Source organism: Dermochelys coriacea, chromosome 5 (genome assembly GCF_009764565.3).
Source record: "Dermochelys coriacea isolate rDerCor1 chromosome 5, rDerCor1.pri.v4, whole genome shotgun sequence".
Classification (NCBI taxonomy): Eukaryota; Metazoa; Chordata; order Testudines; family Dermochelyidae; genus Dermochelys; species Dermochelys coriacea.
In genome coordinates this window covers 23907322-23929988 of record NC_050072.1, presented here as the reverse complement: position 1 = coordinate 23929988, position 22667 = coordinate 23907322, and the positions used below count along the sequence as shown (strand labels likewise).

General features: G+C 42.4%; 1 long non-coding RNA gene across 2 annotated transcripts; it reads right to left on the bottom strand.

Annotated features, from left to right (window-relative positions):
* Positions 1 to 8319: 8319 nt before the first annotated feature.
* On the bottom strand, positions 8320 to 13552 carry LOC119856160. 2 transcript variants are annotated; one of them, XR_005293186.1, is made up of 3 exons: positions 13467 to 13548; positions 11112 to 11139; positions 8320 to 8873 (listed from the first exon to the last, which is right to left on the bottom strand). It is a non-coding gene; the product is annotated as an uncharacterized LOC119856160 (long non-coding RNA). The 2 variants fall into 2 exon arrangements; XR_005293187.1 differs by lacking the exon at positions 11112 to 11139 and having other exon boundaries at positions 13467 to 13552.
* Positions 13553 to 22667: the final 9115 nt, after the last annotated feature.

The following is a 22667-nucleotide window of genomic DNA, read 5'->3' as shown; positions in this document are numbered from 1 at the left end:
TCAGGTAGTATTACCTGGCTAAGTATGTAATAACCTCAAAATGATAGCAAAAATGTTAGAGTTAAGCAATAGTGCGAAAATGTTAGGAAGAGGGCTATAGGATTTTGTTTTAAAATATAGGAATGCTCCTTGGAAACCTGTGCATTTTTCAGACCTGATGCACATCACTGGCTATGTAAGCAGTGGAATCAGTGGATTAAGCCCAAGAAAAGGAGAATCTTTTCAGGAGCTCTGGATAAAAAGGCTAAAAAGAGAATAAAGATATAATAACCAGCTGGTTGGCTAAGAGGTCTGATAGCAGGAACAGATCTCAGCTATGGTTAATAATTTAAGAATACAATATTTAGAAGAATCAGAAAGGTTGGGAGATTCCTAGATAAGATCCAGCAGCACCTGGCATTTTATCATAGGGAAAAGGCTCAGTTTAAGGTGGAGATCTCCACAAGGGAAAGTTATAGAGGATGCGCTGTAGGTTGAAAAGCTGCAGCACCCTTGTAATAAGCAGCAGCAGAAAATTACGTGAACAAGACTGTTTAAGAGAAAAGTAGACTGCCACACAGGCAGCAGCAGCTCTGGTTCCGGATTTACAGGACTAGCAGATTGTGACTAACCATGCACATTGCTAGCAGAAAACAACTTGCTTGGAAAAGGAGCTGCAGGCTGTGCAGTTAGTTAACAATGCAGCTCATGCTCAGGGAAGCGGTGCGATGGTGAGCATTGAGACAGCTATACTCATAATCTTGGAAAAAAGGATCAGGGTTAGCCCTAGTAAGAGTTCAGAGAACTTTTCTAAATTCCCCTATGGAGGTGATGCTAATTGCCTAGAAAAGGAAGCGGTGAAGTCTTTTTTTCCAGGAGGGGATACTTTCCTGAAAAGAAACAGTCGTTAGAGGAAAAACCAGAGCCATGTATAACTTGGGAATTGGTGTATGGAAATTCAGAGTTAATTCAAAATTTGGAATTAGACTTGGTAATGGAAACCACAGTGATATGTACTAATTCAGGTGCTGTTGTGAATAATGTAGGGAGAGTTGTATTTAAAATACAAAAGAAAGGATGGCCATGCCTGAGAAAGAAGCCTGAAAAGTTATCAGAAGTGACCTTCACTAACAATGATCCTGAGGGGAAAAAGGGACCAGCGAGGTAAACAGAATGGGAAAAATGATAGGAATCCTAACAAAGTATAGCAGAGGACTCCTGAGCTCTGGAGAAGATTAATTTGGAAGGGTTTATTACAGTATGAAAGCAGGGATCAAATTGACAGGTTATCTACTGCAGAGCTGCTCCAAAGGCTAGCAGACCACGAGGGAACTGAATCTACAGCTCCCCTGCCTTCCAAGGAGGTAGCATAGGAAGGTCAGACGATCCCCCCAGGGTTAGCACCAGATCAAGCTGACTTGGTGGCACATTTAGATCAAGATACCTAAGGAAGACCCACAGTGCATATGCTGTTTAAGGAAGCAATCAGTTAAAATACTTTGGTAAACATAGGTGTCACCTATTTCTTAAATGGTCCAATAAATAAGTCAATATTCTGAATACAGGAAAGATTAAAAATAATGCAGGTATTAATAAATTTTCCTTTTACTTTATCATGCATATGTTATAGTTGTTAACCACAGTAAGCAAAGATTACACATAGTAGGACACCCCCAAAGCTTGGCACAGGTGGAAAGAATGAATAGAACCACTTAAAAAGAAAAGCCCTAAGAAAGGTAGTAAATAAAAAAATTCAGAATGGTTCCATTCTTCCCACCTAAAGCGATGGAAGGAGAATCCTGAGAAAGTTGTAAAATAGTTAAGTGAATAGTTGTTTAGAAACAAGATCATAATTAATAATAGTCTTAAGGTTAGTATCATTTAAAATGATTAAACTTACCCTAATTATACTTCTTTAAAGAGAGAGAGAGTGCACAAGAACAAAAGGCAGTTGTAGAGGACCCATGAGGAGAAATATCAAGGAGAAAAAATACTGAAGGAAGGAACCAGGAGTTCACACACACCCCTTCAGAACTTTTTGATTTAGAAACCCACCCCCTTTTATTTTATTCTTTTGAACCTTATTTAGAAGAACTCCCTCCCCGACAACCTTCATATTTCAATCAACTCCCTCCCCTGTAATTTCTTTATGTTGAATAACGCCCTCTGTTAGAGGTACATCCGGACAATATTTCATACTTATTTGACAAATGAGGGAGGCCTATGGTGCAAGCAAGCATAGAGGAAGGAGTATGTAATCAAATCACGTATGTGGGTATGGGAGACACTTGCTCTATTCTAAGCACTAATGGAAAGGTAAGTATATTATTGATTTATTTTACATCCAGTAAAAGAAATATGGGGAATTAATAATATCACAAGTATAATCCCCTTTAATTTATATATGAAGATACAAATAGGAAAAAAGAAAATTAAAGACAATTCAGACTAATGGATATGGGGACCCACAGGGTGGTTCTAAATAAATTTAATTTCTCAGCTTTGTTGTTCAATTGATTTAGTTAATGGGGTATTAAGGAGAACAAATGTCTTTTAATTTCAAAGTATGGATATAGTTGTATTTTAATGTTTTTTAAATAAAAGTTTGGTGTTAATATATTTTAAAAGGGAAAAATAAAAATAAAAAAGATGGTCATTAAAGGTAACTTGAAGAAAGTAGACTTTGTTTTGAATTTTTTAAAATTCAATATAAAAGTTGTTTGAAAAATAATACTCCTGCCAAAAGGGATGAAACAGTTTGTCATTTTTTTATATTGATAAGAAAAACAACCCAAATGATACAAGATGAAGTCTTATTCATCCTCTCTCTTCTTGGCATTGGGGTTTTTGGACCTTGGTATGTTGGTGTGTGTTCGGAGAACGAACCACCAATGAAAAGGATCCAAATGACATATGTGATTGGGATGGATCTGTCAAAATGGGGAATGGCATACCAAAAATCCATAGTGTAATAATGTAAAGGAGGAATGTGATTTACTTTTTACAGCGGGGGGATGAGAACTTTTATTATTTGGAAGAAGGAAAAGCATGTTTCCATATTAGCAAATCTAGTGACATAAGAATTTAAATAGAGAATGTTACAATGGTACTATAGTAGCAGTCAAAAGTATTTAGCACCAGCCAAAGTATTCAGGAAATAGAAGTGGAACAATGAAAATATACTGTGTCCACAATTGATTTATATGGTAAAGAAATTACATTCCAGTTCCAGGAGCGCCTGGAAGTAAATCAGAGATTGTCAGAGAATATATTAACTCAGTTAAAAAATTACCCCAATTGTATAGATTAACAATCAATTGAAAAAACAAGTAGGAGATTTTAAATTAAAAATGAAAATTGTTAATAGAAAAATTATAGAAAAAGCTGAAGTAATCCAAAAGTCAGGATGCCATAGTTGGTGATAACTACTATGGGGATGGTCTCCTACTGCTCCTGGAATCTTAAATAAAATGTTGCATCCCATTGTACTGTTAATTGTAATACAAATTATTTGTATGTCATCTGTATTATTAATATGTTGTTGAACTAAAAATGTCTATTAAGTTACAATCAGTCCAGGAAAAGTTGGAAATTGAGTGGAAATTGGTTTATTAAGAAATAACTTAAGATTGTAAACAAATTTGTGCAACAGTTTATGTACATGTATTAAGATTTAATGTGAGCAATTAAAAGTTACCTCTTTATTTATTTGTAATGCTTGTTAAAAAATTTACAACAGTTTTACACTAGTTTTGGCCAAAGCCCATAAACAAAGTTGTGATCACTTTCTGCCACCTTACTAATGAAATTGCATGAATGTTAAGGTAAAACAAAAGCAACTTTGCATCTATTATAAATAATTCTAGTGCTTCAGATATTGGTGGTAGTTGAGATGCTTATATCAAAAGAGACTAGTGAGGCAGAATCAGGGGCAATAAGGTATTGTGCCAACAAGAAGAAAACACCCTCTGTCTCAAAAGGAGAGCCTTGAGCCAATGTTGGACAAAGCCAAACACCCACTGAACTCACTAGTGAATGATGATTAGATATAAGTATCAAACCATCAAGGAGGGGACTGATACCAGAGAAATTCCTCAGATTTCATTTTGTGTCCCTAGCTTCCATTTTGAATAAGCAAAAGTCACTCCACCATTGGAAGCTGCAGGTCATATGATAGGGTTAGCAGATAATAACTCTGAGGTAAAACCATGAATGTATTGTTAAAATAACGAATGGGATATGTAGTCATAAAAAAAGAATCTAAAAAGTTCTGACAGGACAGTATAAAAAGCAGATGGTTAGGACGGTTGAGTGTGGAGCAGAGAGAGGACGAGAGTGAATGAGTTGATAGGGAGTTGCTGAGAAACCAGAGAGGAGGAGCAGAGCTGATCCAGAAAGGAAGAGCTAATCAAAAGAAGCAGCAACGGAAAGTCAATAGGATAGAGTAAGCCTGCCAATTTTAATCACAGGGTAGTATTAGTTTGTGTGTGTGTGTGTGAATTGTAATTTACTATGTAAAATTTAAGGTACATTTAAGAACGGCTGTCAGCGATTTCTAACAGACTGGCCCTCTATTGCAGAGCACACCCACTTAGAATCATTTGAACTGCACATTATTGTGCTTTAAAATGCTCTTGAACTTGCAATAAGGGATTTGTTTTCTCTAGGTTTTTGGGTTATTACTGTAATTAGGGATTATTTACATAAATAAAAAGGTGCCTTGTTTTGGAAAGAATACAGTCTGTGTCAATCATTTATCAGAAGGCTGTATCTGTGTCCTTTATTTCCTTAGCTACCTTGGATACCCATACCCAAGGAAGGGCAAATTAAGGGGGCAATAGGCAGGTTATTCTAGGGGCATCCCAAAACCTGTTTTTCGGGGTAACCTTATCTCCTAGAGACAAGTACAAATAAAAGGACCTGCATCAGCAACACCAGGGCCAAATTGCTTTTCCATGCAATTGCTGAAAAGCAGAACATTTCCCCCAAATCTTCCATTTGTAAATCATTTATTTTCTTGCTGGAGAAAGTGAGGGAAGTTTTTATGGCCATAAAGCTGCTGGTTTTGAACACAAATAATCACAACTTCAAAAGTAATAGTTTGGCACATAAACAATTTGCTTGTATAGCAGGCTGAGCCTAACACTAACCCTGCTGCTACCAGCTTACTACAGAGGACTGTCCATGATCAGCTTCTTCTGAAGCAAAAGAGGATGAGACCTGCAAACACTCACTACCAACTGTAATGCTTACTATTACTCTGACAAGAGTCTGATTGCTGCTTTGCCTTTTTTACACCGCAAAGAGATTGAGAAATTTCTCTAGGATAGACACAGGGTAGGGCAGATTTATGCAACCCCTGCTAAAGGAGTATGCAGGGGCAGATTGATGTTAGAAGGGCAAATGGCTGGAATGCTCCATGCTGTCTATTCTGGGCTGTAGAGCAGCCAAATGTAAAGCTATGCCAGCCTCAAAAGCAGCCCAGTGTTCCTGACGTACAAGGGTGTCTTAAAGGCAACTTTGCTGTCCTGCTACCTGGTCTGCACTTTCTGTACAGGTTCTGGCCTATTGATTTCAATAGAACTATACACATGTAAAATAAACTATACTTAAATGTTTTTCAGGTTTGGGTCCTCTGGCTTCAGAATTTTTATCACAGCCCCTATTCACAGGGAGCAGATTTGCATGTGGGAAGGTTGTACATAACAACAATCCAGATGCACATGGGCCAACTATTCCTTTCAATGGTAAAACCTGATGCTGCTCCCTCTCCACCCAGGCCAAAACAAACAAAAAACAAACACAGTGCCTGCCCCAAAACTTGGCAATCCCCAGGGATTTGTGTTTCCCACATGGGTCTCCTTTCTATACTGCTGGCTCCTGTAAACCCCAAGGTTTCACATTCAGCAGTGGGCCCCCATGACTTCCACAGACACACACCCCACTAAGACTTGCTTCTTGCTCTCTTTCCATATGCAGGCTCTTCTGGTTACTAAACAGTTCCTGCCTTGAACCTTGATGGCTCTCTCTCCCCTAAAGGCAGCTAGCTCCCACCTGCTTATCTGAGTAAAGTTCTAGAAGAAGCTATAGGGCAGAGCCAGCCTTAGCTGAGATGCAGCTGATAGATTCTAGGAGAGGGGGCAGTGTATAGACAGGAAAGGTGCTGCTGTGCTTCAAGAACAACTGCGTCCTGCTACCAACAGTTCTGCGACATTGGCAGGGACAGATATAGAGAAGAAAACCTGTCCTCACCAAAGCAAGACTCTTGGCAGGTATGGAATTGCAAAGAGCTGTAGAAATGTTTTGTTTCAAATTGTTTATTTCAAAAGACCACTAGCTGAGAGGGGATTCTCCCTATATCAAGCATGTGCTTTCACAAAAAAGAATTACTAGGATTTGGTAACCATCTGGAAAAAAGGTGGTCAAGTTGAAATTTTTCTTGTTCAGGTTCATTCACGCCTGCAAATTCATTTTGTTTGCCATTTTATGATCATAAGTTATTAAGTGTTCATGCAAAGCATTAATGATAAAAGCAATCCAAGACATGGGCTATTATGTTTCCAAATGCAGCAACGCCCAATGCCATGTGTCAAAACTGGGATTAGTTCAGACAGGTAAACCTCTTGTTATTTGACATTTGCCAGCTTAATTTTTAAGCAAATGGACATATTGTTCCACTGCGCCAGTGAAGGAAGGGAAGAAGTGCTGACAGATACAGTCATCTTATAAAGCACGTTGAAATGTTCAAAAAACCACAGGAGTATATTGCTATGCTTATATAAAGCACACTTCCCTGAATTGTTGCAATCTCTCATTTATTAGTTGATGTTTATAGGCATTCCTATGACTCACAAAGCATTCAGGAATTAAATGTCATAACATGCCTGCAAGGTAGGAAAGTATGATCATTCCCATTTTACAGATGGGGAAAATGGAGGCATACAGTGATTAACAGAAGAGGGCCCTGAAAAGCTCTCCCTCATTTTACACTGGGAGAGGTAGCATGGGCTTTGTTCGGTCTCTACAGTTGCACAGGGCACCGCCAGCTCTGAGGGGAATAGAAAGACACATTTCCCTCCTTACTGAGAGCAGCAGTAAAACAAACATGATGTGTTCTTAAAATTGGGTTAGTTAACCTGTGTCAGCTAGCACTGAAGAAACAGCAACTCAGCTTTTAATTCAGGTTAGCAGCTTGAGTTCCCCAGGCTGCCAGATAGGCTTGAGTTTAAATTGCTAACCCAATTTTAAAACCAAGTAGTTGTGTCTTCACTGCTGTTTTAATCTAAATTAGCTAACTCAGGCGAGCTAACCTGAATTAAGAACGTATCTGTTTTTGCAGTGTAGACATAGCCTGAGAGGCAGAAACATCTCCTTACTCCTCCTCGCATAGAGTAGTGGCAACTTCTCCCCTGCATTGCTCTGCCAGAGCAAAAGAGAAGGGGAAGACAATCTTATTGGAATGTAGTACTTTACACCTATGTGGTTTATGATAATTACTGCATTCCACCAGGATTAGTAGCACCATGGAACCCAAATATACTAGAGCAGAACTTCATCAAGGGCCAAGTCCTGAAGCCCTTAGACCTGGTCTACACCTGAAACTTAGGTGACAAATTCACACCCCTGAGAGATGTAGTTAAGCCAACCTAAACCCTAGAATAGACACTGCTAGGTCGATGGAAGAATTCGATCGACCTAGCTACCACCTCACAAAGAGGTGGATTAACTACAGCGATGGAAAAACCTTGTCTGTTGCTGTAGCAAGTATCTCTACTGCTGCACTACAGCAGCGCAGCTGCAGTGCCACAGCTGTACCTGTAGTGTAGCCATAGTCATTTTTTTCCTCAGTCCTGACTCAGGCAAGCCATCCCTTAAAGTCAAGGGATGTCTTGCCTGAATGAAAGCTGGAGTATTTAAGTTGATGGGAGAGCTCTCCCCTGATGGCATAGATCATCTTCACTAGCAGCCCAGTTGCTATGTAGTGTGGCCATAGCCTGAGTGAAAAGTGAGTCAGGGTTTCAAGATCTAACTGGCTAAGAGAAGTGCAAATCCACTAAAGTAATTTGGACTGTCAATCAATTTCATTAATTCATGGAGTTTAAGGTCAGAAGGGACCATTATGGTCATCTCGTCCTGACCTCCTGCACAACACTGCCACTTTAAAACTTATCTCTAAGCATTTTTCCTACCACATTCACTATAAATGGGTTTCACTGTATTTAATTATTATTGTTTTCTCTATAGAGAAGAATATACATGTGAACATAATATGTGTGATTTTTTTTTTAAAACTGCCAGGGGACTATTTTCAAGCAAGTACATTCAGACATCTATAATATATGCAATACAATAGAAACTTTATTTTTATAGTATAGTACTGCTCATACACATGTATGTTAACAGATGTTAGAAGATCAGATGGTTCAGAAGATTTGGTAAAGGGGGCATGGAATCTTCTACCTCTAGCTGAAATATCTACAAAAGTTCATTGGAATTTTTAACAAAACTTGTTTTTAATTGCATTTGAGTGCCTGTTGTATTCATTTTCTACAAATATTCTCCGTGTTGCCAGTTCTCACAAAATTTTAATGCAAACACCACAATTTTGTCTCCTGCTACAGGTGGTTTTGTGATGATGTGAATAGTTGCAGCCTTCAGGCAGTGTTTAGAAGATAAACCAGCCAGGGGGCTCATGAGATGATGCTCTGTAACATAAGCGAAGGTGCAGTAATCTGTGCATCTGGAGGCTGAGTTCTCGTCATAGACCTCAGCTTTCTGCCATTAATATTTCTGTCCTTCACAATCCTGTGAGCCAAGTTCTCATATTTCAGGGTTAACTGTCATTCACCGATTTCCCACAGCCAAGAGCTTGCACAAGGTCACTACTGACCAAACTGTGAATAGAATGCAGATTTTTAATATAACAGAACGAATATACCTCCACTTTGCCACACAGTCTTTCAGAAAAAAAACATGGCAAATCAGATGTATGTGTAACCAGTGGTGAGCTGGAGCTGGTTTGCACTCATTCGCACAAACCAGTTGTTAAATTTTGAAGCCGGTTTAGAACCAGTTGTTAAAGGGGTGGGCAAACTCCGGCCCGCCTGAGCTCTCAGCTTGGGAGGCTCCCCTGAGAATCCCTTTTTAATTTTTACTCACCCAGCGGCACTCCGGGTCTTCAGTGGCACTGAAGAACCTCCCACCGAAGTGCCGCCGAAGACCCGGAGCGACTGAAGGAACCGGTTCTTCAGCTTTTGGCAGCTCATCACTGTGTGTAATCCACACTAACATGGCTAAGTGTCATCCACTGCACCACATATATAGATTTAAGACTGTGCTAATACTTCCAGGTTAGGAGAGCTGATTCTTTAGCTCACATGATGGAAGCTCGTGCTTCTACATGCAGGGGTCCTGGGTTCAGTCTCCACAAACAGCCCAAACAGGGGTGATATTACATTTGGCTTTGCTCTCTAACCATTAGACCACAATCTGCTCCCAGAGCCAGGAAGAGAAACAAATAAACCAGATGCCCAGCATTCCTCTGCTGTCTCGCAAATACTTGTGTAACCTACTAGCAATATATGTGTTGTGCCTCCCTAGATGGGATGGGCCAGGTAGAAAACAAGGGCATTGCTTTCCACTCTTCCCCAACATTATTCCCGTCACTGAAGTGGAACATAACAATGGCAATACTGGGTTAGACCAATGGTCCATCTAGCCCAGTATCTTATCTTCTACAGCTGCCAGGGCCAGTTGCTTCAGAGGGAATGAACAGAACAGGGCAATTTTGAGCTATCCATACCATGTCATCCACTCCTAGCGCTGGCAGTTTCAAAGTTTAGGGACACCGAGAGCATGGGGTTGCATCCCTGATTATCTTGGCTAATAACCATGAATGGTTCTCCATGAACGTATCTAATTATTGAACCCAGTTGTAGTTTTGACCTTCCCAACATCCCTTGGCAATAAGATCCACAGTTTGACTGTGCGTTGTGTAAAGAAATACTTTCTTTTGGTTTGTTTTAAACCTACTACCTATTAATTTAACCAAGTGACCCCTAGTTGTTGTTTACCCCTTCACATAATACAAGAACAAGTTTCTTATTTACTTTCTCCCCATCTTTCATGATTTTATAACCTCTATTGTATCCCCCTTAGTTGTCTCTTTTTTTAAACTGAACTACCTGAGCCTTTTTGATCTCTCTGCATAGGGAAGCTGTTCCTTACCCCTAATCATTTTTGTTGTCTTTTCTGCACCTTTTCCATTCTAATATATAATTTTTAAGTTGGGGCTACCAGAACTTCATGCAGTATTCAAGGTGTGGACATACCATGGATTTACATAGTGACATTATGATATTTACTGTTTATTATCTATCCCTTTCCTAATGGTTCCTAACACTGTGTTAGCTTTTTGGACTGCCACTGCACACGGACCAGATGTTTTCAGAGAATTAGCCAGAATGATGCCAAGATCTCTTTCTGGAGTGGTTCCAGCTAATTTAAACCACATCATTTTGTATGTATAGTTGGGATTATGTTTTCCAGTGTACATTACTTTGCACTTATCATTGAATTTCATTTGATATTTTGTCACTCAGTCACACAGTTTTGTAAGATCCCTTTGTAACTCTTTGCAGTCAGCTTTGGACTTAGCTATCATGAGTAATTTTGTACTGTCTGCAAACATTGCCACCTTGCTGTCCACCCCTTTTCCCAGGTCATTTCTGAATACGTTTACCCACACTAGTCCCAGTACAGCTCTTTGGGGGACCCCACTATTTGCTGCTTTCCATTTTGAAAACTGACCCTTTATTCCTACCCTTTGTTTTCTATCTTTTAACCAGTAACTAATCCATGAGAAGACCTTCCCTCTTATTCCAGGGCTGCTTAGTTTGCTTAAAAGTCTTTGATGAGGGAACTCAAAGGCTTTCTGAAAGTCCAAGAAGCCTATATCACCCTTGTCCACATGCTTTTGATTCCCTCAGAGAATTCTTATAGATTGGTGAAGCACGACTTCCCTTTACAAAAGCCACATTGACTCTTTCCCAATATAATGTGCTCATCTATGTGTCTGACAATTCTGTTCTTTATTATAGTTTCATCTAATTTGCCTGGTTAGGTTCACTGACCTTTAATTGTCAGGATCGCATCTGGAGCCTTCATTTAAAAAAAAAAAAAAAATCAGTGTTACATTAGCTGCCCTCCAGTCATCTGGCACAGAGGCTGATTTAAGTGAAAAGGGCTGTGCATTCAAAATCTGTTGATTAGCCATATAGAGATTAAAAATACTATAAGTATAAAAGCTGTGATTGTTGGAATTATTTTACTTTGGAAAATATTATACTTAGAAGTGAATTTGGATGCTGTGCCGATATCTTTTACTGTTGCATTTTCATTATTTGTATTTGGTTAGAAGAAGCTGTCCTTTTAAAACTAGTGTATGGAAGATTTCAAGTGTGCGGGAGATTTTAACTTTGTATCCAGAGAAAGACAGACCCCGCTTGTGTGAACTCCAGAGTTCAGAACTTGACTTAATAAACATATCTTTCTAAAAAGCACTCATTCTAAAAAGTGGAAAAGCATTTATGGGGGACTGGTTGTCTGAGGGCACTGCTAATGAGCTATAGGGCTTTTTACCTGTAGGTCACCAGTTTGAATCCTACCAGTTCTGCAGGGATTAAAAAGGTAGCCCATCTGATTGATGTTTGGTAGTCCCTCTGTTGAGTCTCAGTTCCAGCTCCCAAATCATAAATTCACCATCATGCTTCGCATTAGATTTTAAGCTCTTCTGAGCAGGCTGTCACTTATTTGGTGTTACCCACTCTCATACTTTTATCACAAGTCTCACACTATTTGGTTTCAGAGAAGTGAGCTGTAGCTCACGAAATCTTATGCTCAAATAAATTTGTTAGTCTCTAAGGTGCCACAGGCACTCCTTTTCTTTTTACACTATTTGGTGTTCTTCTTAAAGTCTTATATCCTGGAGAAAGTAGTTAAAGAAAACCTCAGCTTTCATTTAAAAAAAATGAAACAGTAAATTTCTAGCCCTCATGATTGCAAAAATAAGTTTGAAAGGGACTAGAATGTCCCCTAAAGATTAAAACAATGAGAAGCCATGCAAAAAGAACATCAAATTTACTTTATTTTTTAACATCTCATGATTTTAATCCCATCTCATAATGTTGGTGGTCCTGAGTCATGATTTTTGAATGCATGGTGCTGGCAGTACACTTACTATATTTGTACAGTATTTACAACAATGGGGCCCTGATCTTAGTGGGTCCTTTAGTGAGAGCCACCCCAGTAGCCAAAATCATCTCTCTCTTTAAATTGGCAACATCATAACTGTCACTTAGGCCCTGGGGGATGGGTATAGTAGTTCCAAAATCAGAAGACAAGCCAGAAAATATGATTTAATCTTTTTGAAAATGTCATGATTTTTAACCCAATCTCATGATTTTTGGTGGTGTGACTGATGACTTTTGAACTTTTGGGTTAGCACTACTATAGTCATACAGCTGAGATTTATTAGCATAAATACTAAAAAAAGGCAAAGTTTAAATTTGACTGTGCAAATATTAATTGAAAGCAAATTTTGAATGGCATGACCAATGACAATTTTTAATTGTATATTTAACATTCAAATATGCCAATCAAAATTCACACTATTGCTGGTTAATTACATGAATTGCCACTATTGCTGTCAATTATATGAACTGACAGAATATATGTGATTCTGTAACAATCCAAAACACCATGGACCTTAAGTTTCAAATATTCATAATGAACCATTGGCAAACAGTCTGTAGACTAAGAATTATTTCTTAAAGACACTGGTGCATAATTTTGAACAGTGAATAAGCTGGTTCCTATATTTGAGTGAAAAATCATGACCTTTCTTCAGCACAGAGAACAACGATCATCCTTTTGTATTCTTTTACATACCTAAAGGGTTGAATAGATATCTGGATAGTACAGTGCAGCTGCAACAATGCTAACATTGGGTGAGGGAATTAGCATTTGCCAGTGAAAAAGTAAAGACATTAGTTGAGTCTACACTATGGGGTTAAGTCAACCTAAGTTACACAACTCCAGCTATGTGAATAACGTAGCTAGAGTCAACATAGCTTAGGTCAACTTATTGCAGTGTTTTCCCCTCTTACAATATTAGTAAAAGCATTGTGATATGTTTCTCAAACCACTAGCTCATGGGTTCAAGTAAATACATGAGAATCTGAGCTGTCATTGACAAAAGTAAGTTTTTAGCCCTCATGGTTGCAGAGAAAAGCTTGAAAACATGACCTGAGAGTAAAAAGATACATAAACCAGAAAGCAATGCTTACAAAAATCTCATAATTCTTTGGGCAATTTTATGTTTTTCTGGGGACTGATTCATGATTTTTTAATTCTAGGGCCTGGCAATTCTATTTGTTGGCTTCCCCCAAGCACTATGTCACCTCATAGTTATATAGACATGGATTTACCTGATGAGGAAACATCAGTCTTTTTGTCTTTTCAGCTTGATCCAAAGGAAGTCTGTAACTAAAACCACCAGCCACTCCCTAGCAATGGCTGCTGTTAAGAACCAGTGTTCCCACTTATAGCCAATTCAGAGGTTCACAGGTGCAGCAGTAAGCCATCAACAAGAACTGAGACAATGTGGGTAATTTACTGCTGTGCACCAAACATGAATCAATGGTCACCAGCTGAAGGGAGTTCCAGAATAGTTTGAATACAGGCTCCTCAAGAGCTGAAGCCAGAGGTTCACATTCTACTCAGAGATTTGGGAAGTTTCATGTCTGACTGTTTTTCTTTTAGATTCATAGATACTATGGTCAGAAGGGACCATTATGATCATCTAGTCCGACCTCCTGCAGAACTCAGGCCACAGAATCTCACCCACCCACTCCTGCGATAAACCTCTCACCTATGTCTGAGCTATTGAAGTCCTCAAATCGTGGTTTAAAAACTTCAAGGAGCAGAAAATCCTCCAGCAAGTGACCCATGCCCTATGCTACAGAGGAAGGCAAAAAACCTCCAGGGCCTCTTCCAATCTGCCCTGGAGGAAAATTCCTTCCCGACTCCAAATATGGCGATCAGCTAAACCCTGAGCATATGGGCAAGATTCACCAGCCAGATACCCAGGAAAGAATTCTCTGTAGTAACTCAGATCCCACCCCATCTAACATCCCATCATAGGCCATTGGACATATTTACCCTGAATATTTAAAGATCAATTAATTGCCAAAATCATGTTATCCCATCAAACCATCTCCTCCATAAACTTATCGAGTTTAATCTTAAAGCCAGATAGGTCTTCTGCCCCCACTGCTTCCCTTGGAAGGCTATTCCAAAACTTCACTCCTCTGATGGTTAGAAACCTTTGTCTAATTTCAAGTGTTTCAATTTTTGCACAAACATGGTCAGTCATCTCATCCAAAGCATATCCACACACTCAGCTGGTAATAAGGAGTATAAGTAACATGTTAATGAAATTCCCAGATGAAATGAGGAGTGCTGTGAATACCACTGAGAACAGATGAATAATACTAGGGATTTAATGAAGTTAGAGACATAGGCAGAAAATAACATGAAGTTTTATCTCTCTGTGGTACTTATATGGCCCCCATCACCATAATATTTGAGTGATTCATACTTTTTAACATGTTTACCCTCTGTGACAAAGCTCTGTCCTCGTCTTCGTGGGTCCCACGTTTCCTGGTGGATTTTGCTAGCCTCAGAGGCTCACTGTGACCTTCCACATAACACCGTCTCTCTCTAGAGAGAAGGGTCACAGTCTATGAGCCCCAGAGTGCTGTGGGAGGAGCTCCCGACGGTCAGCGTGGGTGACCGAGACCGGCTAGAGCTGCCTCTCACTCTGGCCGAGTTCTCGGAAACCCTCCGTCGCATGCCTACCAATAAATCTCCGGGCATGGACGGGCTGACCGTGGAGTTCTACCGCGTGTTCTGGGACGTCGTGGGCCCAGACCTAGTCACCGTCTGGGCCGAGTCTTTGCAGAGCGGGGTCCTCCCTCTTTCGTGCAGGCGAGCCGTGCTGGCCTTATTGCCGAAGAAGGGGGACCTCCGCGATTTACGAAATTGGCGTCCCATCTCGCTCTTCAGCACAGACTACAAAGTCGTGGCAAAAGCCATCTCCCTGCGGCTAGGGTCCGTGCTGGCGGACGTGGTCCACCCAGACCAGACCTACACCGTCCCGGGCCGCAGCATCTTCGACAACCTATATCTGGTCCGGGACCTATTGGAACTTGGGTGTAGGGATGGTCTGTCGTTCGCCCTCCTGTCCTTAGATCAGGAGAAGGCGTTCAACAGGGTGGATCATGGGTATCTCCTGAGCACTCTGCAGGCGTTTGAATTCGGACCCAGGTTTGTGAATTTTCTCCGGGTGCTGTACGCTTCTGCAGAGAGTCTGGTCAGGCTCAACTGGACCCTGACCGAACCGGTCAGCTTCGGGCGAGGAGTACGGCAGGAGTGCCCCCTCTCAGGCCAGCTGTACACTCTGGCGATCGAGCCCTTCCTCTGTCTCCTCCGAAGAAGGTTGAGAGGGTTGGTGCTGCGGGAGCCGGAGCTGCGGCTGGTCCTGTCGGCGTATGCTGATGACGTGCTCCTCGTGGTCCAGGACCCGGGCGACTTGGTGTGGGTGGAGGCTTGCCAGGCCATCTATTCAGCAGCCTCCTCTGCGCGGGTCAATTGGGTCAAGAGCTCTGGCTTGGTGGTAGGGGACTGGCGGCAGGCAAGCTCCCTCCCACCCGCGCTTCAGGCCATCCGGTGGAGCACGGGTCCGCTGCTCTATCTGGGCGTTTACCTTTCTGCCACGCATCCCTCTCCGCCGGAGAACTGGCAGAATTTAGAGGGCGGGGTGATAGAGCGGCTCCGGAAATGGACAGGACTACTCCGGTGCCTCTCCCTTCGAGGGAGAGCGCTAGTGCTTAATCAACTAGTCCTGTCCATGCTCTGGTACCGGCTCAACACCCTGGTCCCGGCCCCAGCTTTCCTGACCAACCTCCGGACATCGATTCTGGAGTTCTTTTGGTCAGGACTGCACTGGGTCCCTGCAGGGGTTCTCCATCTACCTGTGGAGGAGGGAGGGCAGGGCCTAAAATGTCTGCTTACTCAGGTCCATGTCTTCCGTCTCCAGACCCTGCAGAGGCTCCTTTATGGTGCAGGTAGTCCGGCGTGGAGCATACTGGCGCACGCCTTCCTGCGCCACTTCTGAGGGCTCCAATACAACCGGCAGCTCCTTTATCTCCATCTGAGAGGTCTTCCGCAAGAGCTCTCTGGGCTGCCGGTCTTCTACCAGGACCTCCTCCGGACCTGGAAACTCTTTACAACGACCAGGTCCGTGGCGGCCACCGAGGGGACAGATCTCCTCGCGGAGCCCCTGCTACACAACCCCCAGCTCTGTGTGCAGGTGGCGGAGTCCCACTCGGTGCGCCAGAGTTTGGTCCTGGCAGAGGTCACAAGAGTCGGAGACCTTCTGGACTATGACCGGGGAGACTGGCTGGATCACCTAACCTTCGCTCAGCGCATGAGGCTTTCCAGACCTTGTACTCCCCGGCACATACTTCAGGAGGTGAAGGCTGCTTTGCCGCCTGCTGCTCGGGTTTATCTCGACCGGGTCCTGCACGAGGGCACGCCCCGCCCACCCGCTACCCCAGGCCCGCCTGACCTTTTAATTGGACCCCTGCCCCGTGGACCCAACCGATCCCTTCACCCCTTCACTAGAAGCTGGCTGCACGAGATGCAGCCAGTCTGCTTTCAAACCGCGCCAAGAAAACATCTCTACATGCTCGTGCTCCACACCCTTCATGCCCGCACCCTTGTGTCCCGCCCCAATACAAAATGGCAGGACCTCCTGCCACCTTTGGAGGGTGAGGAGCCCCGGTGGGCCAGCCTATATTCCACCTTAGTCCCAAGGCCTGCCGGGGATGTCAGTTGGCGGCTCCTTCACGGAGCCGTGAGCACGGGCGTGTACTTGGCGCGGTTCACTTCAATCCCAGACACCTGCCCCTTTTGTGGCGTAAGGGATACCCTGGCACATGTCTACCTGGAGTGTGCCAGGCTGCAGCCCCTATTCCGGCTCCTCACCAATATTTTATTACGTTTTTGGTTGCACTTCTCCCCTCACCTTCTCATTTATGCACTCCCTATCCGTGGCCCCACAAAGTCACGGGATCTCCTGGTCAACCTCCTCCTGGCCCTAGCTAAAATGGCCATCTACAAAACCAGAGTGAGGAGGTTGGCCGATGGAGTCTCCTGTGACTGTGGGACCTATTTCCGATCCTCGGTCCGTTCACGCATCCGGGCAGAGTTCCTCTGGGCGGCGTCCTCTGACTCCCTTGACACCTTTGAGGAGCAGTGGGTGCTGTCCGGGGTTTTCTGCTTGGTGCCCCCGTCCGGTTCCCTTTGTTTGACCCTTTGACCGCACTCCTGTCCCTGTTATTTTATTAGTTGTCCCCTGGAATTTTTTGGGCATCTAGGTCCTGTGGATCCCCCTTTTAGGCTGAGGGGGATCCTTTAGCAGTGGACGAGCTTTGCCCACCCACTTCCCGGATCCCAATAAGACTACTTTTCTATAGCCAGCTGGCCTTGCCCTGTCACACCTCACACTACCCATGTGAGGTAGGGAAGAATCATTAACTCCATTTTACAGATGGGAAGCTAAGCACAGAGAGGCTGAGTGATTTGCCCAAAGTCGCATTAGAAATCTGTAGCAGAGTAGGAACTTGAATTCAGGTCTCCTATGTCCTAGGCTAATGACCTAACTACTGAACCACTCTTCCTGTCTAATTGCAACACTTCAAGCTAAGTTTCAGAGTAGCAGCCGTGTTAGTCTGTATTCGCAAAAAGAAAAGGAGTACTTGTGGCACTTTAGAGACTAACATTTATTTGAGCATAAGCTTTCGTGAGCTACAGCTCACTTCATCGGATGCATTCAGTGGAAAATACAGTGTGGAGATTTATATACATAGAGAACATGAAACAATGGGTGTTTCATACCATACCATACTCACTGTAACCAGAGTGATCATTTTAGGTGAGCTATTACCAGCAGGAGAGTGGGGGAGGGCGGGGGACCTTTTGTAGTGATAATCAAGGTGGGCCATTTCCAGCAGTTGATAAGAACATCTGAGGAACGGGGGGCGGGGGGGGGGGAAGGGGATAAACATGGGGAAATATCATTACACAAAGTAAAACTATTTCCCCATGTTTCCCCCCCCCAGCTCTCCTGCTGGTAGTAGCTCACCTTAAGTGATCACTCTGGTCACAGTGTGTATGGTAACACCCATTGTTTCATGTTCTCTATGTATATAAATCTCCCCACTGTATTTTCCACTGAATGCATCCGATGAAGTGAGCTGTAGCTCACAAAAGCTTATGCTCAAATAAATTTGTTAGTCTCTAAGGTGCCACAAATACTTCAAGCTAAATAAATCTGGGGGGAAATACTCTCAAACTGATATTAACGATGGGGGAAGAAAGGGGGGGAGGGAGAGAGAGAGAGAGAATGTAGAAAACAGCAGTGCTGAAAGAGGCACAGGGGGACAGAGAATAGCAAATTTGACGCAACTTTGCAGTACAATATGGTAGCAAGAAAGGCCAATTTAATTATGGACTGTGGAGACATCGAGTCATGGAGAAAAGAGGTGATAATCCTTCTCTAGACAGTTCTGGTAAGACCACACCTAAAATATTACAGCTATGTCTAAACACCTCATTATGAGAATGGTACTGCCAAACTGGAGGGTGTTCAGAGAAGAGCAATAAAAACTATTAAAGGGATGAATTTATGAGGAAAGATTAAAAGAGATAAACATGTACTCAACTTGGCTAAGAGATACATGAAGTGAAATGTTAATTATCTAAAAGGACCGTATTCAAGGGCATAAACACCAAGAAGGATGAGAAATTGTATGGATTATTTAGTGAAATATAAGGGAATAGAGTTAGGGGCCATGGAGTGGAAAAGTCTCAAATACTGTATATATTTACATTTAGCTGTGTTAAAAAAATCACACAATGTGTGTTTTAATATGGCCAAATGTAAGTGTATACATCTAGGAAGAAAGAATGAAGGCCATACTTACAGGATGAGGTATTCTGTCCTGGGAAGCAGTGATTCTGAAAAAGATTTAGGGATTGTGGTGGATAATCAGCTGAACATACATTCCCCCAAAAGGGCCAAAGTGATCCTTGGATGCATAAATGGGGGATCTTGCATAGGGGTAGAGAGATTATTTTACCTCTGAATTTGAAACTGGTGTGACCACTGCTGGAATCCCGTCTCCAGTTCCGGTGTCCACAATTCAAGAAGGATGTTGATAAATTGGAGAGGGTTCAGAAAAGAGCCATGAGAATGATAAAATAATTAGAGAACATGCCTTTAGTAATAGAATCAGGGAGCTCAATTTATTTAGCTTAACAAATAGAAGGTGTAGGGGGTGACTTGATCACATTTGATTAGTACTTACGGGAGAATAAATATTTGATAATGGGCTATTCCATTTTACAGACAAAGATATAATATGGAAGTTGAAACTTGATAAATTCAGACTGGAAATAAGATGTATATTTTTAGCAGTGAGCATAACTAACCCTTGGAACAATTTACCAATGGTCAGAGTGGATTCTCCATCACTGACAAATTTTAAATCCAGATTGGATGTTTTTCTAAAAGATAGGGATTATTTTGGAGAATTTCTGAGGCCTGTGTTGTGCAGTCTAGCTAATCACAATCGTCCCTTCTGACCTTGGAATCTATGAATCCATAAAATAATGGTGATGAGGACTGGATCAGCTGTCTTCATAAACTATTTCTATCCTGACCTTAATTTCTATGACTTCTAGTCTGTAGATTTATGAAGTCTAGATGTGTGTGTGTGTCATGGGAAGGAGGGCCTAAGGAGATGAAAGGGACGAGGTACAGGGGTTCTCAAACTTCATTGCACCGCAACCCCCTTTTGACAACAAAAATTACTACATGGCCCCAGGAGGCGGGACCGATGCCTGAGCCCGCCCAAGCCCTGCCGCCCTGGGATGGGGAGGCCAAAGCCGAAGCCCAAGGGCTTCAGCCCCAGGCAGGTAGCCTGTAACCTGAGCCTGGCTGAAGCCCTCGGGCTCAGGCTTCAACCCCAGGCCCCAGCGTGTCTAATGCCAGCCTTGGCAACCCCATTAAAATGGGGTTTCAACCCACTTTGTGGTCCTGACCCACAGTTTGAGACCTGCTAAGGTAGAGGCCAGCTGACTGACATTGTTCTGTGTGCAGTAAGGTGTGAACAAATTTGTTGTCCTCTGTGCAGCTTCTGTTCTTGTTAAATTAGTGTAGAATAGTTTGCTTGTATTCACAGTGTTAAAAAATAGACACCCCAATATCAAATATAAGTTCTGTAATGCCAAATCCTACAGTTCTTGCCTTCAGCAAAACCCACACTGAAGTAAGTACACTTTTGTCTGAGTAAAGACTACAGCGTTTAGCCATGAAAAAGGTGGAGGACCCAATCTTGCAGTTCTGACTGAGACCAGGTCTACACTCAAAAGTTAAATCAACCCAGCTTTGTCTCCCCTGGATTTCCATTAACTGCAGTGCTGGGAGAACCCTTCTCATTGCCAGAGTGAGTAGCCCGCCACTACTGCAGCCCAGCTCCAGCACCTCAGCTGTGCCCTGGTAGTACTTCAAGTGCAGACAAGCCCTTGGGCAAAATACCCATTCACTTAAGACTGTAAGATCAGCCATAAATTTATTTATTTATATTTGCAGGAAATAAATATACATTAATTGTTAGGGTTTGCAGCACGTCTGAATAAACTAAAAATGTCCAGTGGTTTAAAAACAGTGCATTTTCCTGTCTATTAAAGCCTCCAAAAATAGAAAGTAACCTTTGGGGATTTTTCTTGTGTTTCCAGAGGGGACAGATGAAACTGCACAAACACAGAGACCCCTCAGTTGCTGGCAGAGAGCACAAAAGATGTTTGAAAATTTTGGATGTGCTAAAAAATATCTTCATCTATTTCCCCTGTGTGGTTATGTTGTTTTGCAAAGCATTATCTATGGTGCTTTGCATAGAAGTTGCCTACATTTTCCCCAAACATCTTTTCTTCTATCGGCTGCACATCTAGTGTATCTTTTCCTTCATCTTTTTCTTTCTCCTTATATTTACTTACTTATAGACTATAACTTTCTGTCAACGCTTCTCTCTCCTCACATCCCACTGCTTCCCCTTCCTCTACATTGTGTTGTCAGTCTTGCATCTTCCACATCAGTCCATCCTATTTTTTCTATTTTCACACTCCAGACACCCCAACACTTAGTTTTTTATCTAGACTAACATCAAACATTTAAATCATATTTAGATACAGCTTGGTACCTCAGCCTAACATCTCCTAAAACTCTAGTAAAGACAAAGCAATTGTACTTTAGCACGAGTTAAAGCCTAGTCTAGCATTAGATTTTAAAATCCTAGTCTAGATAGGGCTTTACGTTCCAAACCCACTAATCATAACCCCTGCAAACCAACAGCTACTCGTCCACACTTGCTGCCCCCTCAAAAAGTCATTCACATGCTCACATCTAGTGACTGCCAGCAGCTCATGTATCCACTTGTACTCATGAGGAAGGAGTTTCTTCCGCAGCTTAATATATACTTTTTTGGAGCCTCTGCTGGGAGTTAGGGGAAACTAGCAGGGAATTGTTGATGAGGGAGGGTGGGGAAGAGGGCTTGGGTATTGGCTGCTCAGAGGGCCATCGGTGGAGAAAAGGAGAAAGCTACATCTGTGAGAGGGTTTATTTTTCTTTCCAGCCTTGTTTATATTTGCTGCCCCTCTATTCTGTCATCCTAAATCAGCATTTCTCAAATGCGGCCACTGGGGGCTTTTCTTGCAGCCGCAGCCTCCTGGGAGGTGATTGTGGGAGCAAAGCAGTGGCCCCTGCCCCAGGGCAGCCAACAGGTTGGACCCTGCCCGCCTCTGGAAACAAAAGTTGGAGGAGCAGGCGGACACTGAGTTCCACACTTTCCCGAAGGCGGTGGGGTCAAACTTCCACCCTAGGGTGGTGGGCAGCAGGCTCCAGCTGCAGGGCTCCGTACCCCGGGCTGACCCCCCCCCCATCATCCCTGGCCCCTGCTGTCTCCTTATCCACCTCCCCATCCAGGGCTTAATTTGTCCCTGGGCTTTCCAGGGCCGAGTAAATCTGCTGTGAAAAGTGATATTTGTATGTTTGTTAATATCACTTTTCACAGCAGACTTAGTAGCTAGCTGGGAAGCTGTGAAAAGTGATATTAATATACAAGTATCACTTTTCACAGCAGCAGACTTACTAGTTAGCAAATCTAAAAAAAAAAAGCAACCAAAAAAGCAAAAGAAACAACAACAAAAAGACAAGAATGTGCAAAGCACCTTATTTGTGTTTCTATTCTGATTAAGTCCAGTAAAGAATAGAGATAAGTATATATTTTTTTTAATTTAGTCAGCAAACAAAACCCTACATAAATTACCATGATTTGGTGCATATTTATTTGTTTTTCCTAACGTTAATTAAGTATTTTATGAAAAATTGTCAGACTGGCCACCAGCAAGAGTTGGTGGCCACACTCTGAAGCCACCAAAAATTTTGTTGTGAGAAAACCCTGGGTAGCAGCATACTCTGCCTGTAAGGGAAAGCCAGGCCAGCT